Source organism: Schistocerca americana, chromosome 8 (assembly GCF_021461395.2).
Source record: "Schistocerca americana isolate TAMUIC-IGC-003095 chromosome 8, iqSchAmer2.1, whole genome shotgun sequence".
Classification (NCBI taxonomy): domain Eukaryota; kingdom Metazoa; phylum Arthropoda; class Insecta; order Orthoptera; family Acrididae; genus Schistocerca; species Schistocerca americana.
In genome coordinates, this window is record NC_060126.1 from 189,852,100 (window position 1) to 189,874,664 (window position 22,565).

At 47.5% G+C, this 22,565-nt stretch overlaps 1 non-coding gene across 1 annotated transcript; it reads left to right on the forward strand.

The window, feature by feature from the left end:
* The first annotated feature begins 12,256 nt into the window (after positions 1–12,256).
* Trnat-agu lies at positions 12,257–12,331 on the forward strand. The gene has a single exon. It is a non-coding gene; the product is annotated as a tRNA-Thr (tRNA).
* The last annotated feature ends 10,234 nt before the right edge of the window (positions 12,332–22,565 follow it).

Sequence of the window (22,565 nt, forward strand, 5' to 3'; positions counted from 1 at the left end):
TTTAACCGCACGGCCACTTCGGCCGGCCCATAGAAACTTAATTACACTCCTGGAAATTGAAATTAGAACACCGTGAATTCATTGTCCCAGGAAGGGGAAACTTTATTGACACATTCCTGGGGTCAGATACATCACATGATCACACTGACAGAACCACAGGCACATAGACACAGGCAACAGAGCATGCACAATGTCGGCACTAGTACAGTGTATATCCACCTTTCGCAGCAATGCAGGCTGCTATTCTCCCATGGAGACGATCGTAGAGATGCTGGATGTAGTCCTGTGGAACGGCTTGCCATGCCATTTCCACCTGGCGCCTCAGTTGGACCAGCGTTCGTGCTGGACGTGCAGACCGCGTGAGACGACGCTTCATCCAGTCCCAAACATGCTCAATGGGGGACAGATCCGGAGATCTTGCTGGCCAGGGTAGTTGACTTACACCTTCTAGAGCACGTTGGGTGGCACGGGATACATGCGGACGTGCATTGTCCTGTTGGAACAGCAAGTCCCTTGCCGGTCTAGGAATGGTAGAACGATGGGTTCGATGACGGTTTGGATGTACCGTGCACTATTCAGTGTCCCCTCGACGATCACCAGTGGTGTACGGCCAGTGTAGGAGATCGCTCCCCGCACCATGATGCCGGGTGTTGGCCCTGTGTGCCTCGGTCGTATGCAGTCCTGATAGTGGCGCTCACCTGCACGGCGCCAAACACGCATACGACCATCATTGGCACCAAGGCAGAAGCGACTCTCATCGCTAAAGGCGACACGTCTCCATTCGTCCCTCCATTCACGCCTGTCGCGACACCACTGGAGGCGGGCTGCACGATGTTGGGGCGTGAGCGGAAGACGGCCTAACGGTGTGCGGGACCGTAGCCCAGCTTCATGGAGACGGTTGCGAATGGTCCTCGCCGATACCCCAGGAGCAACAGTGTCCCTAATTTGCTGGGAAGTGGCGGTGCGGTCCCCTACGGCACTGCGTAGGATCCTACGGTCTTGGCGTGCATCCGTGCGTCGCTGTGGTCCGGTCCCAGGTCGACGGGCACGTGCACCTTCCGCCGACCACTGACGACAACATCGATGTACAGTGGAGACCTCACGCCCCACGTGTTGAGCAATTCGGCGGTACGTCCACCCTGCCTCCCACATGCCCACTATACGCCCTCGCTCAAAGTCCGTCAACTGCACATACGGTTCACGTCCACGCTGTCGCGGCATGCTACCAGTGTTAATGGTTCAAATGGCTCTGAGCACTATGCGACTCAACTGCTGAGGTCATCAGTTGCCTAGAACTTAGAACTAATTAAACCTAACTAACCTAAGGACAGCACACAACACCCAGCCATCACGAGGCAGAGAAAATCCCTGACCCCGCCGGGAATCGAACCCGGGAACCCGGGCGTGGGAAGCGAGAACGCTACCGCACGACCACGAGATGTTCAGGTACCTAGACTACTCATACGCAGGTTGCCACAGTGGGTCGTCGACATGGCTTATCTCAACATCTGTGTCTTCGCCCGAGGTGTTTGTACTGCTATCCATCTCATGGGCACTCTGTGGTTAAAGACTGCGATGGAGCTCCGTATGCCACGGCAAACTGGCTGACACTGACGGCGGCGGTACACAAATGCTGCGCAGCTAGCGCCATTCGACGGCCAACACCGCGGTTCTGGTGTGTCCGCTGTGCCGTGCGTGTGATCATTGCTTGTACAGCCCTCTCGCAGTGTCCGGAGCAAGTATGGTGGGTCTGACACACCGGTGTCAATGTGTTCTTTTTTCCATTTCCAGGAGTGTATATACAACAGTTATAATAATAGTTATAATTATAGTAATGATAAGAAGAATAATTTCGTATGGCTCAATGGCCTCGTGGAAGTCTCTCTATCGGACGCCATTTCGGCGATTTGCGAATTTCTAGCCTACCCTATTTGTCCAGTTGAGGACAGGGGACTAACGGTTTAACGTAGAAGCAGAAGCACGTTTCGTATCTGGTGACTCCTCATATCGTTGACATGGGAAGGCCAGGTTAAAACGAAAAATCCGTGTTCCGACTGAGATTCCATCCGGTGACGTGTCAGTTTACAGGCACGCACTTTAACACTAGACCACTAGCCTCGACATGTATACCTGGATACTGGGTGTAAAAATCGGCGACGTACTTTAGGAATAGGTTCCTTACACAAACACAAGAAAAATATCTAATAAACAAGTTCTTTAAAAAGCGCATATACCGATCGAGTTAGCGCAGTGGTAGCACATTGGGCTCACATACGGGAGGACGTCGGTTCAAACCCGCATCCCGTCATCTTGATTTAGGTTTTCCTCGATTTCCCTAAATCGTTTCAGACGAATAGTGGGATGGTTCCTTTGAAAGGACACTGCTGACTTCCTTTCCCATCCCTCCCTATTCCCGTGGGACGGATGACCTCGGTGTTTGATCCCCTCCGCCATATCAACCGATCAAAGCGCATACCTTAACAGATATAAGCACTTGTTCATCTCCGGTACTATCTTACACATATCTTCTACAGCAAACTATTTGTTTTTCATATTTTGGGAGGCAGTAGTTTGAACCAAAACCAGAAAGAAATCTACTAAACATGGGCTCTAAAATGCATATGTACCTTAAGAGCTATGAGTACTTGTTGATTGGAAGAGATGTGTTTCACACTAGAGAAGATAAACAAGTGCTCATAGTTCCTAAAGTACCCATTTCAGACCCCATATTTACCAGGTATTCTTTTCTTGTTTTGGTCAATATTTGTTCCTCCCAAAAAAATGGAAAGCAAAGACCGTGCAGTTGAAGAGATCTGTTTCATAGTAGCGAAGATGAACAAGTGCTCGTACCTCTTAAGGTATGCATTTTACAGCCGCTGTTTGCAAGACATTGTTTACTTCTTTCTACACAAGAAACTTGACCCTACAGATTGTCGGAGTTTCTTTGGGACACCCTGTAGAAAGTTCATCTGTGTGTCTATGGCTTCTAATGGGTAAGTCTGCGAGTATCGCAGTACATAATGTACCCACGAACATCTATATCTTTTGAGCGCATTGACCTTGAAGCTTAAATTATTTACACCCTCAAGAAACGGTAGACCTTATTAGTTGACTTAAATTACAACTTAATTCCTCTACCCGTTCCTAAGAAAAAGGGGTTTTTATAGACGGCCGTATGGTTTTTTGCATTGACTTAAAAGCTATAATTTTTTACTCCACCAAGGGACCGTAGACCTTAGAAATTGACATATATTTCGACGTGACACGTCTACTCGTTCCTGAGAAAAAAGGGGTCTTAACTGAAGATCAGACAGACAGACAAGAAATGGCAGAAAAATGTAATGCAATGTAATTACAAATTAACAGTTTTCCGACTTTTTCCTTTATTTGTACTGTGCAACCTTTCTTCTTCCCAAATTTTATGTTTCTAGGTCAACAGTAGGTTTTGACGAGTGATTATGTGACATATATGAGTGAATGTGTGACATAAATGACCTTATCTTTTGAATGTAAGAAGTTAAAAGTTTAAATTTTCATACCGCCATGGAATCTTAGACCTTAGTACGTCGCACAAATATCATCTTGATACCTCTACCCGATCCTGAGGAAAAGGAGTCTTCACAGTCGGACAGAGACACAGGCACACAACAAAGTGATCCCATGAGGGCTCCGTTTCTACCGATTGAACTACGGAAGCGTGAAAAGCAATATATTGCTCCCGTATTCTAGGAACATACACACCGGATTTTTAACACTAAACCGCACTGCGATGCACAGCGCCTCTCTTGCAGTGTTCACCACTGGAATTGACTCAGCGTCTCCGTGACGCTTTCGCGCTTACTTAATGACCTGTTACGAAAAGTGCTGTTCTTCTTTGGATCTTCTGCAGTTTCTCTGTTAGTCGTACCTGCTAAAGTCCCAGACTGAACTGCAGTACTCAGTTAACTATCGAACTGTGGTGTTGCAAATCACCTTCGTCGTGGTTGACCTACAAACCTTGAGGATCGCAGTCAGACATCTGCCTTTCCTACGATTAGTTTTATAAGGTAGCTTCAACTTGCGAGCAAAGTGGCTTCGTATGCATTATACTAGATATTTAATGGTTAGACTATTTCTAGTTATTGTTCCCCTATGTCGTATACGCAGATCACGATGGGTCTTTCCGCCTAATGTATTCGCAGTAGTTACATTTTTTTTATGTTTGGGGTCAGTTGACAATCCCTGCACCAAGCGTTGGTACTCAGCACGTCTTCCTGCATTTCACTAGAATTTTCTAGCGCTGCGAGGTCTGCATGTACACTAATGCTCATAAATTAAGGATAATGCTGATACATGGTGAAACAACGCTCTGGTGGGCGGTTTGCGGGTTTAAATCACCTCGTGGTATGACCATGCAGTGCATTTGATCTGCAGTCGTCGCACGGTGGCGCTGGCAGCAGTCCACATACGCAGAGGTGTGTTGGTGAATGTCAGAGAACGGTGCAGTGAGTAAGTGTGCAGACGTTTTCTTACGTGCTAATGCTAACTGTGTGTTGAAAATGGCTCAAAGAACACATACTGATGACGTTATGAGGGGTAGAATATTAGGGCGACTGGAGGCTGGTCAAACACAGCAGGTCGCAGCACGGGCCCTCCGTGTGCCACAAAGTGTGATCTCAAGATTCAAGCAGACAGGAAACGTGTCCAGGCGCCACAGTACGTGACGTCCACAGTGTACAACAACACAAGAAGACCGATATCTCACCATCAGTGCCCGCAGACGGCCACGGAGTACTGCAGGTAGCCTTGCTCGAAACCTTACCGCAGCTACTGGAACAGTTGTCTCCAGACACACAGCTTACAGACGACTGAACAGACATGGTTTATTCGCCCGGAGACCTGCAAGGTGCATTCCACTGACCCCTAGTCACAGGAGAGCCCGTAAAGCCTGGTGTCAAGAACACAGTACATGGCCATTGGAACAGTGGTCCTACGTTATGTTCACGGAAGAATCCAGGTATAGTCTGAACAGTGAGTCTCGCCGGGTCTTCATCTGGCGTGAAGCAGGAACCAGATACGAATCCCTTAATGTCAGTGGTGCAGTGGATCCCACCTTCCTCCTGATGGATGATAACGCACGGACCCACCGAGCTACCATCGTAGAGGAGTACCTTGAAACAGAAGATATCAGGCGAATGGAGTGGCCTGCCTGTTCTCCAGACCTAAACCCCATCTAGCACGTATGGGATGCTCTCGGTCGACATATCGCTGCACGTCTTAAAACCCCTACGACACGTCAGGAGTTCCGACAGGCACTGGTGCAAGAATGGGAGGCCTACCCCAGCAGCTGCTCGACCACCTGATCCAGAGTGTGCAGACCCGTCGTGCGGCCTGTGTACGTGTGCATGGTGATCATATCCCATATTGATGTCGGGTTCAAATGGTTCAAATGGCTCTGAGCACTATGGGACTCAACATCTGAGGTCATCAGTCCTCTAGAACTTAGAAACTACTTAAACCTAACTAACCTAAGGACATCACACACATCCATGCCCGAGGCAGGATTCGAACCAGCGACCGTAGCGGTCGTGCGGTTCCAGACTGAAGCGCCTAGAACCGGTCGTCCATAGCGGCCGGCTATTGATGTCGGGGTACATGCGCAGGTATCAGTGGCGTTTTGTAGCACATGTGTTTCGGGACGGTTTTCTCAACTTATCATCAATACCGTGGACTTACAGATCTGTGTCGTGTGTGTTCCCTATGTGCCTACGCTATTAGCGCCAGTTTTGTGTAGTGCCACGTTGTGTGGCACCACATTCAGCAATTATTTTTAATTTTTGAGCATGAGTGTACAACAACATCATCTTGTAATATCCTAGGTCTTTTTCATTTACTGACGAGCAAAAATACAGTGACCAACTGCGTGGTGTATTGGTGTGTCTCTGGAAGGCAGTGCAGCAGCTGTTCTACTTGCATGGATTCGACGAGTCATTGCTAGGTTTCCGGCGGTATGTGGCACCAGAAGTCTACGCGCAGATCACGCGATCCCCGTAAATTATAGACAAATGATTTCTGGGCGTGGATCTGCCGCCGTTAGCATCCCGAATGTGTTCCTTCGGCTTCAGATCAGGCTGTTTTCGCTGCCAAGACATCAGCTTAAGTTCACTGTCATGCTCCCCGAACCACTGTATCACGGTTCTGACTCGTGGCACGGGCTGTCATCCTGCTGTACTGTAAGATGCCGTCGCCGTCGGGGAAGACATAAAGCATGAAGCGATGAAGTTGGTCGGCCCAGGTATGTGTCCCTCACAGCATACACTGATGTGACAAAAGCCACTGGATAGCGGTATGCGCACATACAAATGGCGGTAATATCGCGTAAACAAGGTATAAAGGGCAGTGCATTGACGGAGGTGTCGTTTGAACTCAGGTGCTTCACGTGGAAAGGTTTCCGACGTGACCACGGCCGCACGACATGAATTCATGAATTAACAGACTTTCAACGCGGAGTGATAGTTGGAGCTAGACGGAACGGTAACTCCATTTCGGAAACCGTTAGGGGATTCAGTAGTCCAAGATCCACAATGTCAAGAGTGTGCCGAGAATACCAAATTTCGAGCCCGCCCAGTTAGCCGAGCGGTGTAACGCACGGCTTCTGGAGTGGGAAGGAGCGCCTGGTCCCCGTCACGAATCCGCTCGGCGGACTTGCGTCGAGGTCTCGTGAGCTGGCCAGTCTGTGGATGGTTTTCAGGCGGTTTTCCATCTGCCTCAGCGAATGCGGGCTGGTTCCCCTTATTCCACCTCAGCTACACTATGTCAGCGATTGCTGCGCAAAGAAGTTCTCCACGTACACGTACACCACGATTACTCTACCACGCAAACATAGGGGTTACACTCGTCTGGTGTGAGACGTTCCCTGCGGAGGGGGGGGGGGGGGGGGGTGTCCACCTAGGGGCCGAACCGTACAATAACTCTGGGTTTGGTGTGGGGCAGCGGAGGGGTGGACTGCGGTAGTCGTCGTGGGGTTGGGGACCACTGTGGCTGCGGCGGGGACACAGCCTCTCCGTCGTTTCTAGTTCCCCGGTTAACATACAATTCAATACAATACAATAACTAAGTTTCAGGCATCACCTTTCACTACGGATAACTCTTTGGCCGACGGTCGGTCTTCACTTACCGACCGAAATCAGAGGCATTTGTGTAGAGTTATCAATGCTAACAGACAAGCAAAACTGCGGAAATTAACCACAAAAATCAGTGTGGGACGTACGACGAACGTACCCGTTAGGACAGTGCGGCGAAAGATGCTGATAGCGGCTAATAGCAGCAGCGACAGAGTCGAATGCCTTTTCCGTTAGCATGACTTCGCCTGGAGCGCCTTTTCTGGGCTTACGATCGTGTGTGTTGAACCCTAGACGACTGGACAACAATGGACTGGTGAGATGAGTCTCGATTTGAGCTGGTAAGAGCTGATGGTAGCTATCTAGTGTGACACAGATCCCACGAAGCCGTGGACCCAAGGTGTCAACAAGGCACTGTGCAAGCTGGTGGTTGTTCCATTATGGTATGGGCTGTATTTACGTGGAATAGACTGAGTCTTCTGGTCCGACTGAACTGATAATTGACTAGAAATGGTTATGTTCAGCAACTTGGAGACCATTTGCAACTACACTTCGATTTCATTTTCCCAAACAATGGAATTTTTTTGTATGACACTGCACCATGTCACCTGGTCACAATTGTTCGCGATTGGTTTGAAGAACGTTCTGATTTAGCCACGCAGAACGCCCGATATGAATCTAGCGAAACACTTCTGGGACATATTCGAGAGGTCAGCCAGTGTGCAAAACACTTTCGCAATTGTGGACGGCTGTAGAGACAGCATGGCACGTTAAGTACACCAGTGGCAAAAAACAGTCAATACCGTCACTGCGCGATAGTGATGGAAATATTACCGATGATAGTGTCCCCGATGCTATTCAATCTTTATATTGAGCAAGCAGTAAAGGAAACAAAAGAAAAATTCGGAGTAGGTATTAAAATCCATGGAGAAGAAATAAAAACTTTGAGGTTCCCCGAAGACATTGTAATTCTGTCAGAAACAGCAAAGGACTTGGAAGAGCAGTTGAAAGGAATGGACAGTGTCTTGAAAGGTGGGTATAAGATGAACATCAACAAAAGCAACACGAGGATAATGGAATGTAGTCGAATTAAGTCGGGTGATGCTGAGGGAATTATATTAGGAAATGTGACACTTATAGTAGTAAAGGAGTTTTGCTATTTGGGGAGCAAAATAACTGATGATGGTCGAAGTAGAGAGGATATAAAATGTAGACAGGCAATGGCAAGGAAACCGTACCTGAAGAAGAGAAATTTGTTAATGTCGAGTATTGATTTAAGTGTTAGGAAGTCGTTTCTGAAAGTATTTGTATGGAGTGTAGCCATGTATGGAAGTGAAACGTGGACGATAAATAGTTTAGACAAGAAGAGAATAGAAGCTTTAGAAATGTGGTGCTACAGAAGAATGCTGAAGATTAGATGGGTAGATCACATAACTAATGAGGAGGTATTAAATAGAATTGGGGAGAAGAGGTGTTTGTGGCACAACTTGACTAGGAGAAGGGATCGGTTGGTAGGACATGTTCTGAGGCATCAAGGGATCACCAATTTAGTACTGGAGGGCAGCGTGGAGGGTAAAAATCGTAGAGGGAGACCAAGAGATGAGTACACTAAGCAGATTCAGAAGGATGTAGGCTGCAGTAGGTACTGGGAGATGAAGAAGCTTGCACAGGATAGAGTAGCATGGAGAGCTGCATAAAACCAGTCTCAGGACTGAAGACCACAACAACAACAACATGGTGCCACTAAAGCGGAGTTACTAAATACAGTTTTCCGTAATTCCTTCACGAAAGAAGACGAAGTAAATATTCCAGAATTCGACACCAGAAAAGCTGTTAGCGTGAGTGACATAACAGTAGATATCTTAGGTGTTACGAAACAACTCAAATCACCTAAGAAAGGCCAGTCTTCCGGTCCAGATGGTATACCAATCAGGTTCCTTTCAGAGTATGCAGACACAATAGCGCCTTTCTTAGCAATCATATACAACCGCTCACTTGACGAAAGCCTGTTGCTTAAGACTGGAAAGTAGGACAGGTCACATCAATATTCAAGAAAGGATATAGGAGTAACCTATTGAATTACAGGCCCATATCACTGATCTCAATTTGCAGTAGGAGTGTAGAGCATATACTGTACTCGAACATTATGAATCACCTTCAAGAAAATGACTTATTGATAAATAACAAACACGGATTCAGAAAACATCGTTCTTGTGCAACACAGCTATAGCTCTTTATTCCCATGAAGTAATGAGTGCTGTCGACAAGGGATCTCAGATCGATTCCATATTCCTAGATTTCCAGAAGGCTTTTGCTGCCGTTCCTCAGAAGCGACTATTAATCAAATTGCGTGCATACGGAGAATCGTCTCAGTTGTGTAACTGGATTCGAGATTTCATCTCAGAGGGGTCATAGTTCATAGTGATAGACAGTAAATTATCCAGCTGAACAGACGTGATATCTGGCGTTCTGCAAGATAGTGTCATAGGCCCTCTGCTGTTCCTGATTTATATAAATGATCCAGGTGATGATATGAGAAGCCCCCTTAGATTGTTTGCAGATGACGCTGTAATTTACCGTCTAGTAAAATCATCAGACGATCAACTCCAGTTACAAAATGATCTAGAGAGAATTTCTGTATGATGCGAAAAGTGGCAATTGGCACTAAACCAAGAAAAGTGCGAGGCTATCCATGTGGGTACTAAAAGAAATCCGATAAATTTTGGGTATACGATAAATCGCACAACTATAAGGGCTGTCAATTCGACTAAATACCTAGGAATTACAATTACGAGCAACTTAAATTGGAAAGACCACATAGATAGATAATATTGTGGGGAAGGCGAAACAAAGACTGCGCTTCGTTGGCAGAACACTTACAAGATGCGACACACCCACTAAAGAGACAGCCTACATTACACTGGAATATTTCTGCGCGGTGTGGTATCCTTACCAGATAGGATTGACGGAGGACATAGAAAAAGTGCAAAGAAGGGCAGCTCGTTTTGTGTTATCGCGCAAAAGAGGTGAGAGTGTCACTCATACATATGATACGCGAGTTGGGGTGGCAGTCAGTGAAGCAAAGGCGGTTTTCTTTGCTGCGAGATCTATTTGCGAAATTCCAGTCACCAACTTTCTCTTCCGAATGCGAAAATATTTTGTTGACACCCACCTATGTAGGAAGAAATGATCATCACAATAAAATAAAAGAAATCAGAGGTCGAACGGAAAGACTTAGGTGTTCCTTTTCCCCACGCGCCATTCGAGAGTGGAATGGTAGAGAAGTAGTATGAAAATGGTTTGATGAACCCTCTGCCAGGCACTTAAGTGTGAATTGCAGAGTAACCATGTAGATGTAGATGTAGATATTTCTGCAGGGGATTTTCAACGACTTGTTGAGTCCATGCAACGTCGAGTTGCTGCACTACGGCGGACAAAAGCACGTCCGGCACGATACTAGGAGGTACGCCGTGACTCTTGTGACCTCAACGTAATACTGCTCCCATCGGCCTACAGCTGTTCCGCTAGATGACGCGCGCTGTCCTCACCTCAGGGTCACACCTTTGCGGAGGTCGAGGAGAAAAAGGAGAAGCAGGAGGAGGGGTGGCGTGGAGGCGGATGGAGGTGAGCGCCAGGATTGGCGTGATGGAGCCCCGGGTCGTAATTGCTGCTGCAATGTTAATGCGGACCACGCAGCGGCGCGGCTTCTAAATTCACCGCTAAGGTCAACGACTAGGCCTTGTCTGCGAGGGCGAGAAGAAAGTTACTCGACCTTGCTGTGAAAGACCGTGTTCTCTAGGTCAAAAAACGCCCTTATCATTCGGCGTAGTGCCCTTTTAGGGCTTTCACTTCCTGCACCGTGTTTCCAGTGAGTAGGTTAATCACTGGAGGTCAGCGAAATAATCGTGTACCTTCTGTGTTGATGGGAGATACAAAGACGATAATTAATTAGCGTAGCAAAACTAAATATATTTTTTAAAATTATTGTCCCTCTTTTTTCTTTTTTTCTAGCACTTCTCTGTAAATATTTATTGAAGTTAAATTTACATGCTACTACAATTTCACTACTACATAGCTCCATTTTGTGGCACTTTACAATATTGTGGCAAAAAATGTAAATTTCGTGTGACTAGGGCCTCCCATCGAGTAGACCGTTCGCCGGGTGCAAGTCTTTCGATTTGACGCCATTTCGGCGACTTGCGTGTCGACGGGGATGAAATGACGATGATGAGGACACCACAACACCCAGTCCCTGAGCGGAGAAAATCTCCGACCCAGCCGGAAATCGAACCCGGATCCTTAGGATTTACATTCTGTTGCGCTGACAACTTTTTTCTTTTCTTTTTAAATTTGTTCGGTGCGGATGTCCCATGACACCCGTTCAAGTTCAGTGTTGAGCCGTCGACTCAGTTTTTTTATTACAGAGGGCAGATAAACCTCTGACCAAACACTCTGAGCTACCGTGCTGGCACAGCTCAGCTACCGAGGACGGACAATATTGTGGTGGAAGTGGAAATGAGAGTATCGCATCTTTGGCCGTGCGTCCCCATGCGGGCAAGTTCGGCCGCCAAGTGCAAGTCTTATTTCATTCGACGCCACATTGGGAGACTTGCGCGCCGGTGATGAGAATGAAATGATGACGAGGTCAACACAACATACAGTCCACGAGCAGAGAAAATCTCCAACCCGGCCACGAATCGTACCCGGGCCCGCTTGCATGGGAGGCAAGCACGTTACCACCCAGCTAAGCAGGAGGACACAATATTGTGGTGATTTTTCTAAATCCGCTACCTACACTGTTTGGTCAAAAGTATCTGGAGAAACGTCTGTAATGGGAATTGACCGCCAGACGCCATGAGAAGCAGACCCTCCAGTTTTAAAGAATATATGAAGATGGTATCTGTTCTTCCGGACATGTCCGAAAGAACAGATACCATCTTCATATAGTTTAGGCTAACCGGCCATTGACCTTCTCTTCTGCGCGGATGCACACGCATTGCCCGAACTCCTACGGGACTCGGTAAGATTGTCTGCCGCGAGTAAGGAGTGCAGTGGGCAGGGGCACTACGAATGTAGTGTGTGGATATTAAGTTGTGGATGTGGGTCTCACGGGGAGCGTGCAAGGGATAAATCCCTGCAGTCGCGCTATCCTCTGTGCCCTCGGTGGCTCAGATGGATAGAGCGTCTGCCAAGTAAGCAGGAGATCCCGGATTCGAGTCCCGGTCGGGGCACACATTTTCAACTGCCCCCGTTGATGCACACTCCTGGAAATTGAAATAAGAACACCGTGAATTCATTGTCCCAGGAAGGGGAAACTTTATTGACACATTCCTGGGGTCAGATACATCACATGATCACACTGACAGAACCACAGGCACATAGACACAGGCAACAGAGCATGCACAATGTCGGCACTAGTACAGTGTATATCCACCTTTCGCAGCAATGCAGGCTGCTATTCTCCCATGGAGACGATCGTAGAGATGCTGGATGTAGTCCTGTGGAACGGCTTGCTGTGCCATTTCCACCTGGCGCCTCAGTTGGACCAGCGTTCGTGCTGGACGTGCAGACCGCGTGAGACGACGCTTCATCCAGTCCCAAACATGCTCAATGGGGGACAGATCCGGAGATCTTGCTGGCCAGGGTAGTTGACTTACACCTTCTAGAGCACGTTGGGTGGCACGGGATACATGCGGACGTGCATTGTCCTGTTGGAACAGCAAGTTCCCTTGCCGGTCTAGGAATGGTAGAACGATGGGTTCGATGACGGTTTGGATGTACCGTGCACTATTCAGTGTCCCCTCGACGATCACCAGTGGTGTACGGCCAGTGTAGGAGATCGCTCCCCACACCATGATGCCGGGTGTTGGCCCTGTGTGCCTCGGTCGTATGCAGTCCTGATTGTGGCGCTCACCTGCACGGCGCCAAACACGCATACGACCATCATTGGCACCAAGGCAGAAGCGACTCTCATCGCTGAAGACGACACGTCTCCATTCGTCCCTCCATTCACGCCTGTCGCGACACCACTGGAGGCGGGCTGCACGATGTTGGGGCGTGAGCGGAAGACGGCCTAACGGTGTGCGGGACCGTAGCCCAGCTTCATGGAGACGGTTGCGAATGGTCCTCGCCGATACCCCAGGAGCAACAGTGTCCCTAATTTGCTGGGAAGTGGCGGTGCGGTCCCCTACGGCACAGCGTAGGATCCTACGGTCTTGGCGTGCATCCGTGCGTCGCTGCGATCCGGTCCCAGGTCGACGGGCACGTGCACCTTCCGCCGACCACTGGCGACAACATCGATGTACTGTGGAGACCTCACGCCCCACGTGTTGAGCAATTCGGCGGTACGTCCACCCGGCCTCCCGCATGCCCACTATACGCCCTCGCTCAAAGTCCGTCAACTGCACATACGGTTCACGTCCACGCTGTCGCGGCATGCTACCAATGTTAAAGACTGCGATGGAGCTCCGTATGCCACGGCAAACTGGCTGACACTGATGGCGGCGGTGCACAAATGCTGCGCAGCTAGCGCCATTCGACGGCCAACACCGCGGTTCCTGGTGTGTCCGCTGTGCCGTGCGTGTGATCATTGCTTGTACAGCCCTCTCGCAGTGTCCGGAGCAAGTATGGTGGGTCTGACACACCGGTGTCAATGTGTTCTTTTTTCCATTTACAGGAGTGTATATCAACGCCTGTCGACAGCTTAGGGTTTTGATTTAATTTTCATTTCAGTTTTAAAGCAGGGTGCGGGGTCAGTAAGCAGGTGGGAGCACTATGAGATTGAGGTGACAAAACTCCTAATATCGTGTCGGATCTCCTTTTGCCCGGCGTAGTGCAGCCTCTCGATGTGGCAAGGACTCAACAAGTCCTTGGAAGTCCCCTGCAGAAACATTGAGCCGTGCTGCCTCTACAGCCGTCCACAATTGCGAAAGTGTTGCCGGTGCAGTGCCGGCCACTTTGGCCGAGCGGTTCTACGCGCTGCAGTCCGGAACCGCGCTGCTGCTGCGGTCGCAAGTTTGAATCCTGCCTCGGGCATGGATGTGTGTGGTGTCCTTAGGTCAGTTAGGTTTAAGTAGTTCTAGGGGACTGATGACCTCAGATGTTAAGTCCCATAGTGCTCAGGCCCATTTGAACCATTTTGCCGGTGCAGTATTTTGTCCAGGAACTGACCTCTCTGTTGTCAGTAGTTAAGCAGTAACAGCAGAGTGAGTCTTTCAGGAGAGTTCAGTGACATCGAACGTTGATTAGTCCTTGGATGTCACAAATGGTTCAAATGGCTCTGAGCACTATGGGACTTAACATCTGAGGTCAACAGTCCCCTAGAACTTAGAACTACTTAAACCTAACTGACCTAAGGACATCACACACATCCATGTCCGAGGCAGGATTCGAACCTGCGACCGTAGCGGTCGCGCGGTTCCAGACTGTAGCGCCTAAAACCGCTCGGCCACTCCAGCCGGTGGATGTCACATGAGTGACATATACATCAGGGACATCTGAACTCTTGTAAAGCTGGCCGTGTCGAGTTCTGGTGATCTGACTGAGAAACACAGAACGACAAGCACAGCTAAACAACGACGAGACAGAGCTCATGTGCTGTGGGAAAGGGGCTGTCGAGTATTCAGGAGTCAGGTTGTAAAAGATCGCATGAAATCACCGGAAGGGATGACTCGTGACTCCCACAGTCCTATCAGCAGTCCAGCTCGCTCAATGGCTGTGTGTGGGAAGTTAAAAAGAATGAGATAGAATGGCCGAACAGCTCTCCATAGGCCACAGGTTTCTACAGTTAGTGCTAAGCGACGCGTGAAGATGCGTATAGAGCGAGGCTACTGGACAGTGAGGCTACTGGACAGTGCATGACTGGAAACGACTGATCTGCAGTGATGAATCACTCTTCACCCTGTGCCAATCCGACGGAAGCCTTTGGCTTTGGCCAGTACCTGAAAATGTTACCTGCAGTCATGTACAGTGTCAACAGCGAAGTACATAGGAGGCGATTTTACGGTGTGGGGGTGTTATTCGTGTTTATGTGTGGGCCACTTATTGCCCCTAAGAAACCTCTTAAGTGCGGAAGGATATGAATACATTTTTCATCATTGTGTACTACATACAACAGAAGACTTCTTGGACGATTGTTTGTATCAGTGCGACACTGAACACTGTCATAAAAGAGCATCTTTGAGGCAATGGTCTGTGGACAACAACATTCCTGAAATGGACAGACCTTCTCGGAGTCATGACGTGCTGGAACAGCAGACTCCAGCGTACAACATCTCTACCTTCTCTGTTGCCCGCCCGGTTAGCCGAGCGGTCTAATGCACGGCTTTCCGGAGCGGGAAGGAGCGCCTAGTCTCCGGCACGAATCCGCCCGGCGGACTTGTGTCGAGGTTCGGTGAGCCGGCCAGTCTGTGGATGGTTTTTAGGCGGTTTTCCATCTGCTTCGGCGAATGCGGGCTGGTTCCCCTTATTCCACCTCAGCTACACTATGTCGGCGATTACTGCGCAAACAAGTGCTCCACGTACGCGTACACCACCATTACTCTACCACGCAAACATTGTGGTTACACTCGTCTGGTGTGAGACGTTCGCCGGCCAGAGAGGCCGTGCGGTTCTAGGCGCTACAGTCTGGAGCCGAGCGACCGCTACGGCCGCAGGTTCGAATCCTGCCTTGGGCATGGATGTGTGTGATGTCCTTAGGTTAGTTAGGTTTAGTTAGTTCTAAGTTCTAGGCGACTGATGACCTCAGAAGTTAAGTCGCATAGTGCTCAGAGCCATTTGAACCATTTGTGACGTACCCTGGGGGGAGGGGGGGGGGGGGGGTACACGGGTAGCTGAACCGCAAAATAACCCTGGGTTCTGTGTTGGGCGGCGGGAAGTGGACTGCGGTAGTCGTCATGGGGTTGTGGACCACTGCGGCTGCGTCGGGAACGGGGCCTCTCCGTCGTTTCTAGATCCCCGATTAATATAAAATACAATACAATACAACATAAGGACATCACACATATCCATACCCGAGGCAGCATTCGAACCTGCGACCGTAGCAGCCGCGTGGTTCCGGATTGTAGCGCCTAGAACCGCTCGGCTACACTGGCCGGCTGCAGTCATGTACAGTGTCAACAGCGAAGTACATAGGAGGCGATGTTATGGCGTGGGGGTGATTTTTGTGGTTAGGTGTGGGCCACTTATTGCCCCCAAGCAACCTCTAAGTCCGGAAGGATATGAATACATTTTGCGTCATGGTGTACTACGTTCAATAGAAGACTTCTTGTACGAAGAGCATCTATGAGGCAATGGTTTGTGGACAACAACATTCCTGAAATGGACATACCTTCTCGGAGTCCTGACGTGAATCCAATGGAACAACAGACACCAGCGTACAACATGACTACCTTCTCTGTTTATGGCTGTTGAGAATAATGAGCATGGACAATCAGACACCTCATTAAAAGTGTCCCCAGCGGTGTTCAAGCCGTCATAAAGGCGAAGGGTGGACACAGCCCATACTAATGTCCGCTACTCGGTTTCCGGTCACTTTTAAAATGGTTCAAATGGCTCTGAGCACTATGGGACTTAACATCTATGGTCATCAGTCCCCTAGAACTTAGAACTACTTAAACCTAACTAACCTAAGGACATCACAAAACACCCAGCCATCACGAGGCAGAGAAAATCCCTGACCCCGCCGGGAATCGAACCCGGGAACCCGGGCGTGGGAAGCGAGAGCGCTACCGCACGACCACGAGATGCGGGCGGTCACTTTTAATCAGATAGTGTAGATGCTCAGTGTAGTTACGTGAAGATGATCGGAAGGAAGGCTACGATACTCTTGCAAAACCCTGCTGGACAAATTCTGAGAACAAGTTATGAGCTGTCTAGGGCATCTTGCCACGGTTCGCGCGGCGCGGCTCCCCCCCCCCCCCCCCCCCCTCCCGTTGGAGGTTCGGAGGTTCGGTGGAGTCCTCCCTCGGGCATGGGTGTGTGTGTGTGTGTTTTGTCATTAGCGTAAGTTGGTTTAAGTTTGCAGTGTTTAAGCCAAGGGACCGATGACCTCAGCAGTTTCGTCTCATAGGCACTTACCACAAATTTTCAAGTTATGGGGTAGACTGTTCAGCTACGAAGTGCTTGACAGTAAGCGCGTAATTCGTAATTGTCGGTAAACGCGAAATGTTACTGTCGAAAGTTGGATGAAAAGTCGATGAACTCGAACATTTTAAATTTTTGGGAATGTGGCTAGATAAAAAGTTTCCTTGCGCAGAAACTGAATGCTGCTACCTCCGCTATAAGAATAATCTTACTGTCTATGGCACGGATATTTGAAATCTTGGTTATTGTGCTTGCTTTCAGCTTATTATCTACCGTGGTATCCTATTTCGGGGAAAATTTGTACACTCATCAAGAATATTTTTAGCCTAGAAAATATCTGCTGTGTCAAAACGCGAATTTCATGTTGAGCCTTGTTGAGATGTATTGGAATTCTAACTCTGTCGTCCCTATAGAAATACTCCGTTACAGGATATTTTGTTGGCAATATTGAGTAACTCAAAAAAATGGAGCATTTATTCCGTGAAAACTTGTTGGAAAAGCTATTTGCACTTGGCTACCGCTTCCTTAAGCATTCTACGAGAGGGCGGCACTATTCAGCAGGTTTCATTTCCAGTGGACTTACAGCGGAACTGAAATAATTATTTTTAATTTTTTTTAATATAACACGTTTTTAAAACGGACTAAAGAATATAAAATAATTGCTCGTAGACCCATACAGTTTCCTAATCCCACACAGGAAGTCCTGAAAATGTGTGCTTGTTAATTTTTAATAGCTATGAAAAAATTTGTAGGACGAAAAACCTGGGGCAATACATAACATATGCATGCATTGTTGACATCCTTACTTTTATGTGTTACATGCACCCTACGTTTTTTGTTTAAAATTCTACAAATATTTTAGTAGCTATTAAAAATTCGCAGGTATAAATTTTCAGGACCCTCCGTATGGGCTTAGGAATCTGTATGGGGCTAGTAGAAGTTATCTTATACTTCTTAATCTATTTTAAAAAGGTGTTACATTAAAAGCTTTTATATTTGAGTAATTACTTTCTGCTTTTTAGTCTTCAACTGATTTCAAATATTTTGGTGAGATTACAACAGAGGCGTGATAAATTTCAGGATTATTGCAGTTTCTTTTCCCATGAGTCAACCCACACACTGCTTACTCCTACGATTATCTGACGAAAAGACGTCGTTGGTAAAAATTAGAGAGAATCGATCTCGTACGTGGCCTTACCAGCAACCTTTCTTACGCCGAAAAACTCGCAAGTGCGACAGGAAGAGGGCGAAATAGCATTGGTACACGAAGTACCTTCCACCACACATTATTCTCTAGCGGTGTACAAACACACAAATAATAAGTTAATATTAATCTGTCCTACGTGGATGTAGGGATCTGGAATTAACAACATAACATCATTTAGGTCGTTTATCAAAAACTTGTGCATCATGTTAAACAGGCTTTCTGCCAGAAGTATATATATAATTCTGCATCCTTACTCCTAATTGCTGATCGTAACCAGTTCGTTTTCCACAACACAGATTCTTTCTAGTCCCTCCATAGCTTCCATGATACGAACAGCACTCTCTTAAACCAGTCACAGTTACTCTCACTGGTATAAACTGCAATAACCGCAACCAAGTAGCAGATAAATAATAAACATTCCGCTCAAGTGGTAGTCTATTAACAGAAGCACAAAATTTAAAGACAAAACACAAACACGCTCTGCAAGAATAATACATTTTCAGCGTTTTCGTTACAGGTGATTGGTTTTTTGGTTTGCTTATAATTTCAGCTAGAGCCGCGCGACGGATTCAGCAGACTCCAATATCAATAAGGCGACCATCCATGTTTTTTCCCTGCAAAATTGAAACTTTAAGGTCAATAAGATAATCCGATTCTTGTTTGTAGATCCGTGAACTGTCTCGGTTTGCGGAGAAAAATCTGCGGAGACGTGAAAAAAGGCGGTAGCGTTAACGGAAAAGAAAATGTTATTGTCGAGGGCAACACGCAGTGTCCGGGATTTTTCCCCTGTTCTGGGAACGGCAAATGTTTTGTAAACAGCCGCCTGCCTTCGTAGTCAGCCCAACCTACGTTCGTGTAAGGCGGGCAGGTTTATACGATAGGGGCCGTGCCTGTAATGCCCTGGGGCCAGCCACACAGTTCCCGGCTAAAGCTGCCCCTACACGCCACACGCTACTGCTCTCGGGAATAGCCGTAACTCTTCACGTGATTATAGTCGCCGCCGGCGTCCTCCGTGCCTGTACGCTTTTTATATGCAATGGCGTCGGTACTCAACCCTTAGTCTCTTTTGACGTAACTCCGTTAAATCTTTTATGAGCATCCGCACTAAAATTTTTTATTGCTTCAGATTTTTAATAAAGGAAAAGGGAAAGTTTACAATGAAAAGTAAACAGAAAAAAAAATTATGTGAATCCAGCTTCTCCTGTTATACAGACAATCTTCTTCTTCAATCTCTTGACATGTTTCAGCAACTTTGCCCCATCATTAGCAGGTGCTATTATTCAGTTCTTATTTTTCTATAATGGCAGGTTCCGTAGAAACATTTTCACAATACGGCATAGTTTGCCATAGTTATTTTTGCAGTATCTTTATACGCCTCTGTAGTGGAAATACACACAAACACACACACACTCACTCACACACACACACACACACACACACACACACACACAAACGAGGTACCTGTTTTCTTTTTGGAGATGTATAAGTATAGATTAAACTTTTGAACTTCACAGAACACACTGTTTGTGTTGCTGCTGTGTCTTGGTTCCTGTAAATGTTCCCAGGGTGTAGCCTGCGAATGTATTTCTTTAGAGACCTCTATCAGAGGAGCAGACAGATGAGAAATAATACTACAAAATAACAATTTCAGATTATACACATTTCATGAATTGTCCTTTATGACTCTCCGTACGTCAGTGGTGTATTTTAATTATTATTATTGTGCAGGGACGGCTTCCGGAACTCGGGAGCCGAGCCTGTCGCGGATCGAATCGTCCTTGCGGATTAACGACGTGGGCTGGGCAGCCAGCCAGCCTGTATGCGGATTTTAGGCGTTTTCTTACAGCCCACTATGTGAATACCTGCCTGGTACCCACGTTCCGCCTGGGAGACAGGTTACGGAAACCTTTAGAAAACTTCCTCGCAGTTGCATATAGGATTAACTCTATACGTGGACAGGTGGAGTACGCAGATTCGGTCTTAGGGCTGAATAAGAGACTGAATATCTTAGATGTTTGCCCTCTTCAAACCCTTAATCAGCATCAACAGCAGCGTGTTGCGTTTGTCGTTATAGTTTGGTTTTAGAATTTATCGTTGCGCTAATATATTTTAACCGTACTCGTCTGAAAGGTCGGTAATGACCTTGCAGTTTAGCGCTATCAGACACTCAACTCTATCGTTCTAAATATGTAAAGAAGGTTCTACGGAGCGTAATACTTAGGAAATAAGGACTGAGTGAAAGTACCTACTGATGATGGCGCAAAGGAGCTGAAAGATGTTTGTACGTTTATAATCATAAGTTGTCTGCTATAAGATGTGTATCTGAACTCTAGTAATTTAGTCTCCAAACACGGTTGGTGTAAGAGCTTGATAACCAAACGGTGATTACAGCATAAGTAATATTACTTTATATGAAAAAATAAGCACGAAATAATCAAAATTATGGTTGATTAACCTTTTTGAGTATGCCAACTTGACTTTACCAGACGAAAAGTAGTTTTGGAGAGATAGGCCTTGGAGTGATCACCAGAGTAATCAGATAGATCATGGAGAAAAGAAGGCAGCAAACTGTAGAACCTGACTTAACGTTCCATTGATTGTGAGGAGGCCCTTGATCTATTTCTCACAAATACTACATAGAAAGTATAGAAAACAGTGTTATCCTCGCTATAATGGACTGTACTTAAGGATTACGCAGGATGGAACGAAAACGTTCGGCCAAAATTTCTGTGCAAATTCTTCACACAAAGCACAAGGAAATATACACTGTCTGACAAAAAAGTGAAAAAAGTGAAGCACCTGAAGACATGGTCGGACGACAATGTAACTTGGTACACGGACATACCATCGCAGGCAGGTAAATGGTTATTGTTAACAGTTCTGTGTGGCAGCTAGGACGGCTATCAGACTGCGTTAGTGTTCTTCGTGTTGACTGTTGTCACCAAGCCTGCTACTGGATCTAATCGACATGAACAGCGTCAGATGTTGACTGATCCCTCTGAAGCACACGCAGACGCCGCATACTCGTATGAGACAGCGGTATCAGCGCCTAACAGAGTTTGAAAGGGATCTACTTGTGGATCTCCATTCGGTCTGCTGCTCGAATCGTACAATATCCAGACTGGTGGTGTATCCGGATGTGGCAAGGGTCCATTGTTGGACGGCACGGTATGGGAACGAGAGTGCAGGCATATTCGTCGTCAAGATACCAGTCGACCACATCTGGATGACACAAGGGTGGTTCAGAGTGTAGTGCACCAAACACACTGCAAACCATTCACATCTGTGCCTGCCATCCGAGAACAAGTAATGGAACCCCTATGGGGCCTCCCGGCCAACAATGCCATACGATCATTTCATTTCATAACATTATGTGTCATCTTGCACCATCGGTTGGGGACTAGCACAGTTCTGACTCGGGAATTGAGTGGGCTGACTTAACACCATTCGCCTGAGTTTGCAACGAAGGAAGGAAGATTAGGTTTTAACGTCCCATCTGTATCGAGGCCATTATAGACGGTGCAGAAGCTCGGGTCGTTGCAAGGATGGGGAAGAAAGTCGGTCGTTCCCTTTCAAAGGAAGCATTCCTGCATTTGCCTGTAGTGATTTAGGGAAATCACGGGAGAGCTAAATCAGAATGGTCGGACGGATTAGAACCGTTATCCTTCAGTCCATTGGTTACCCATAGTGACACCTTGCTCGGGGTGCGGTGATGTCGTGACAGGAAAGCGCGGACTGCTGATGAGTGACGACGCGTTGTGTTCTATAACTAAGCGTAGTTCTGCACTAACCCGGATGGTCATCGTCGGCAAGTATGGCGGCAAACTGCGAATAGGTCCCATTGTTCCAATGTTTTGGAGAGTCACAGAGTAATCAGGAGCCATTGGCTGTTGGGTTGGGCTTGGGTTGTTTGGGGGAAGAGACCAAACAGCGAGGTCATCGCTCTCATCGGATTAGGGAAGGAAGTCGGCCGTGCCCTTTCGGAGGAACCACCCCGGCATTTGCCTGGAGCTATTTAGAGAAATCACGGAAAAGCTAAATCAGGATGACCGGATGCGAGATTGAACCGTCGTCCTCCCGAATGCGAGTCCAGTGTGTTAACCACTGCGACACCTCGCTCGGTCCATCGGCTGTCACTTCGCGTCATGGCTAGTAGTGATTGAGGGAACTTATTC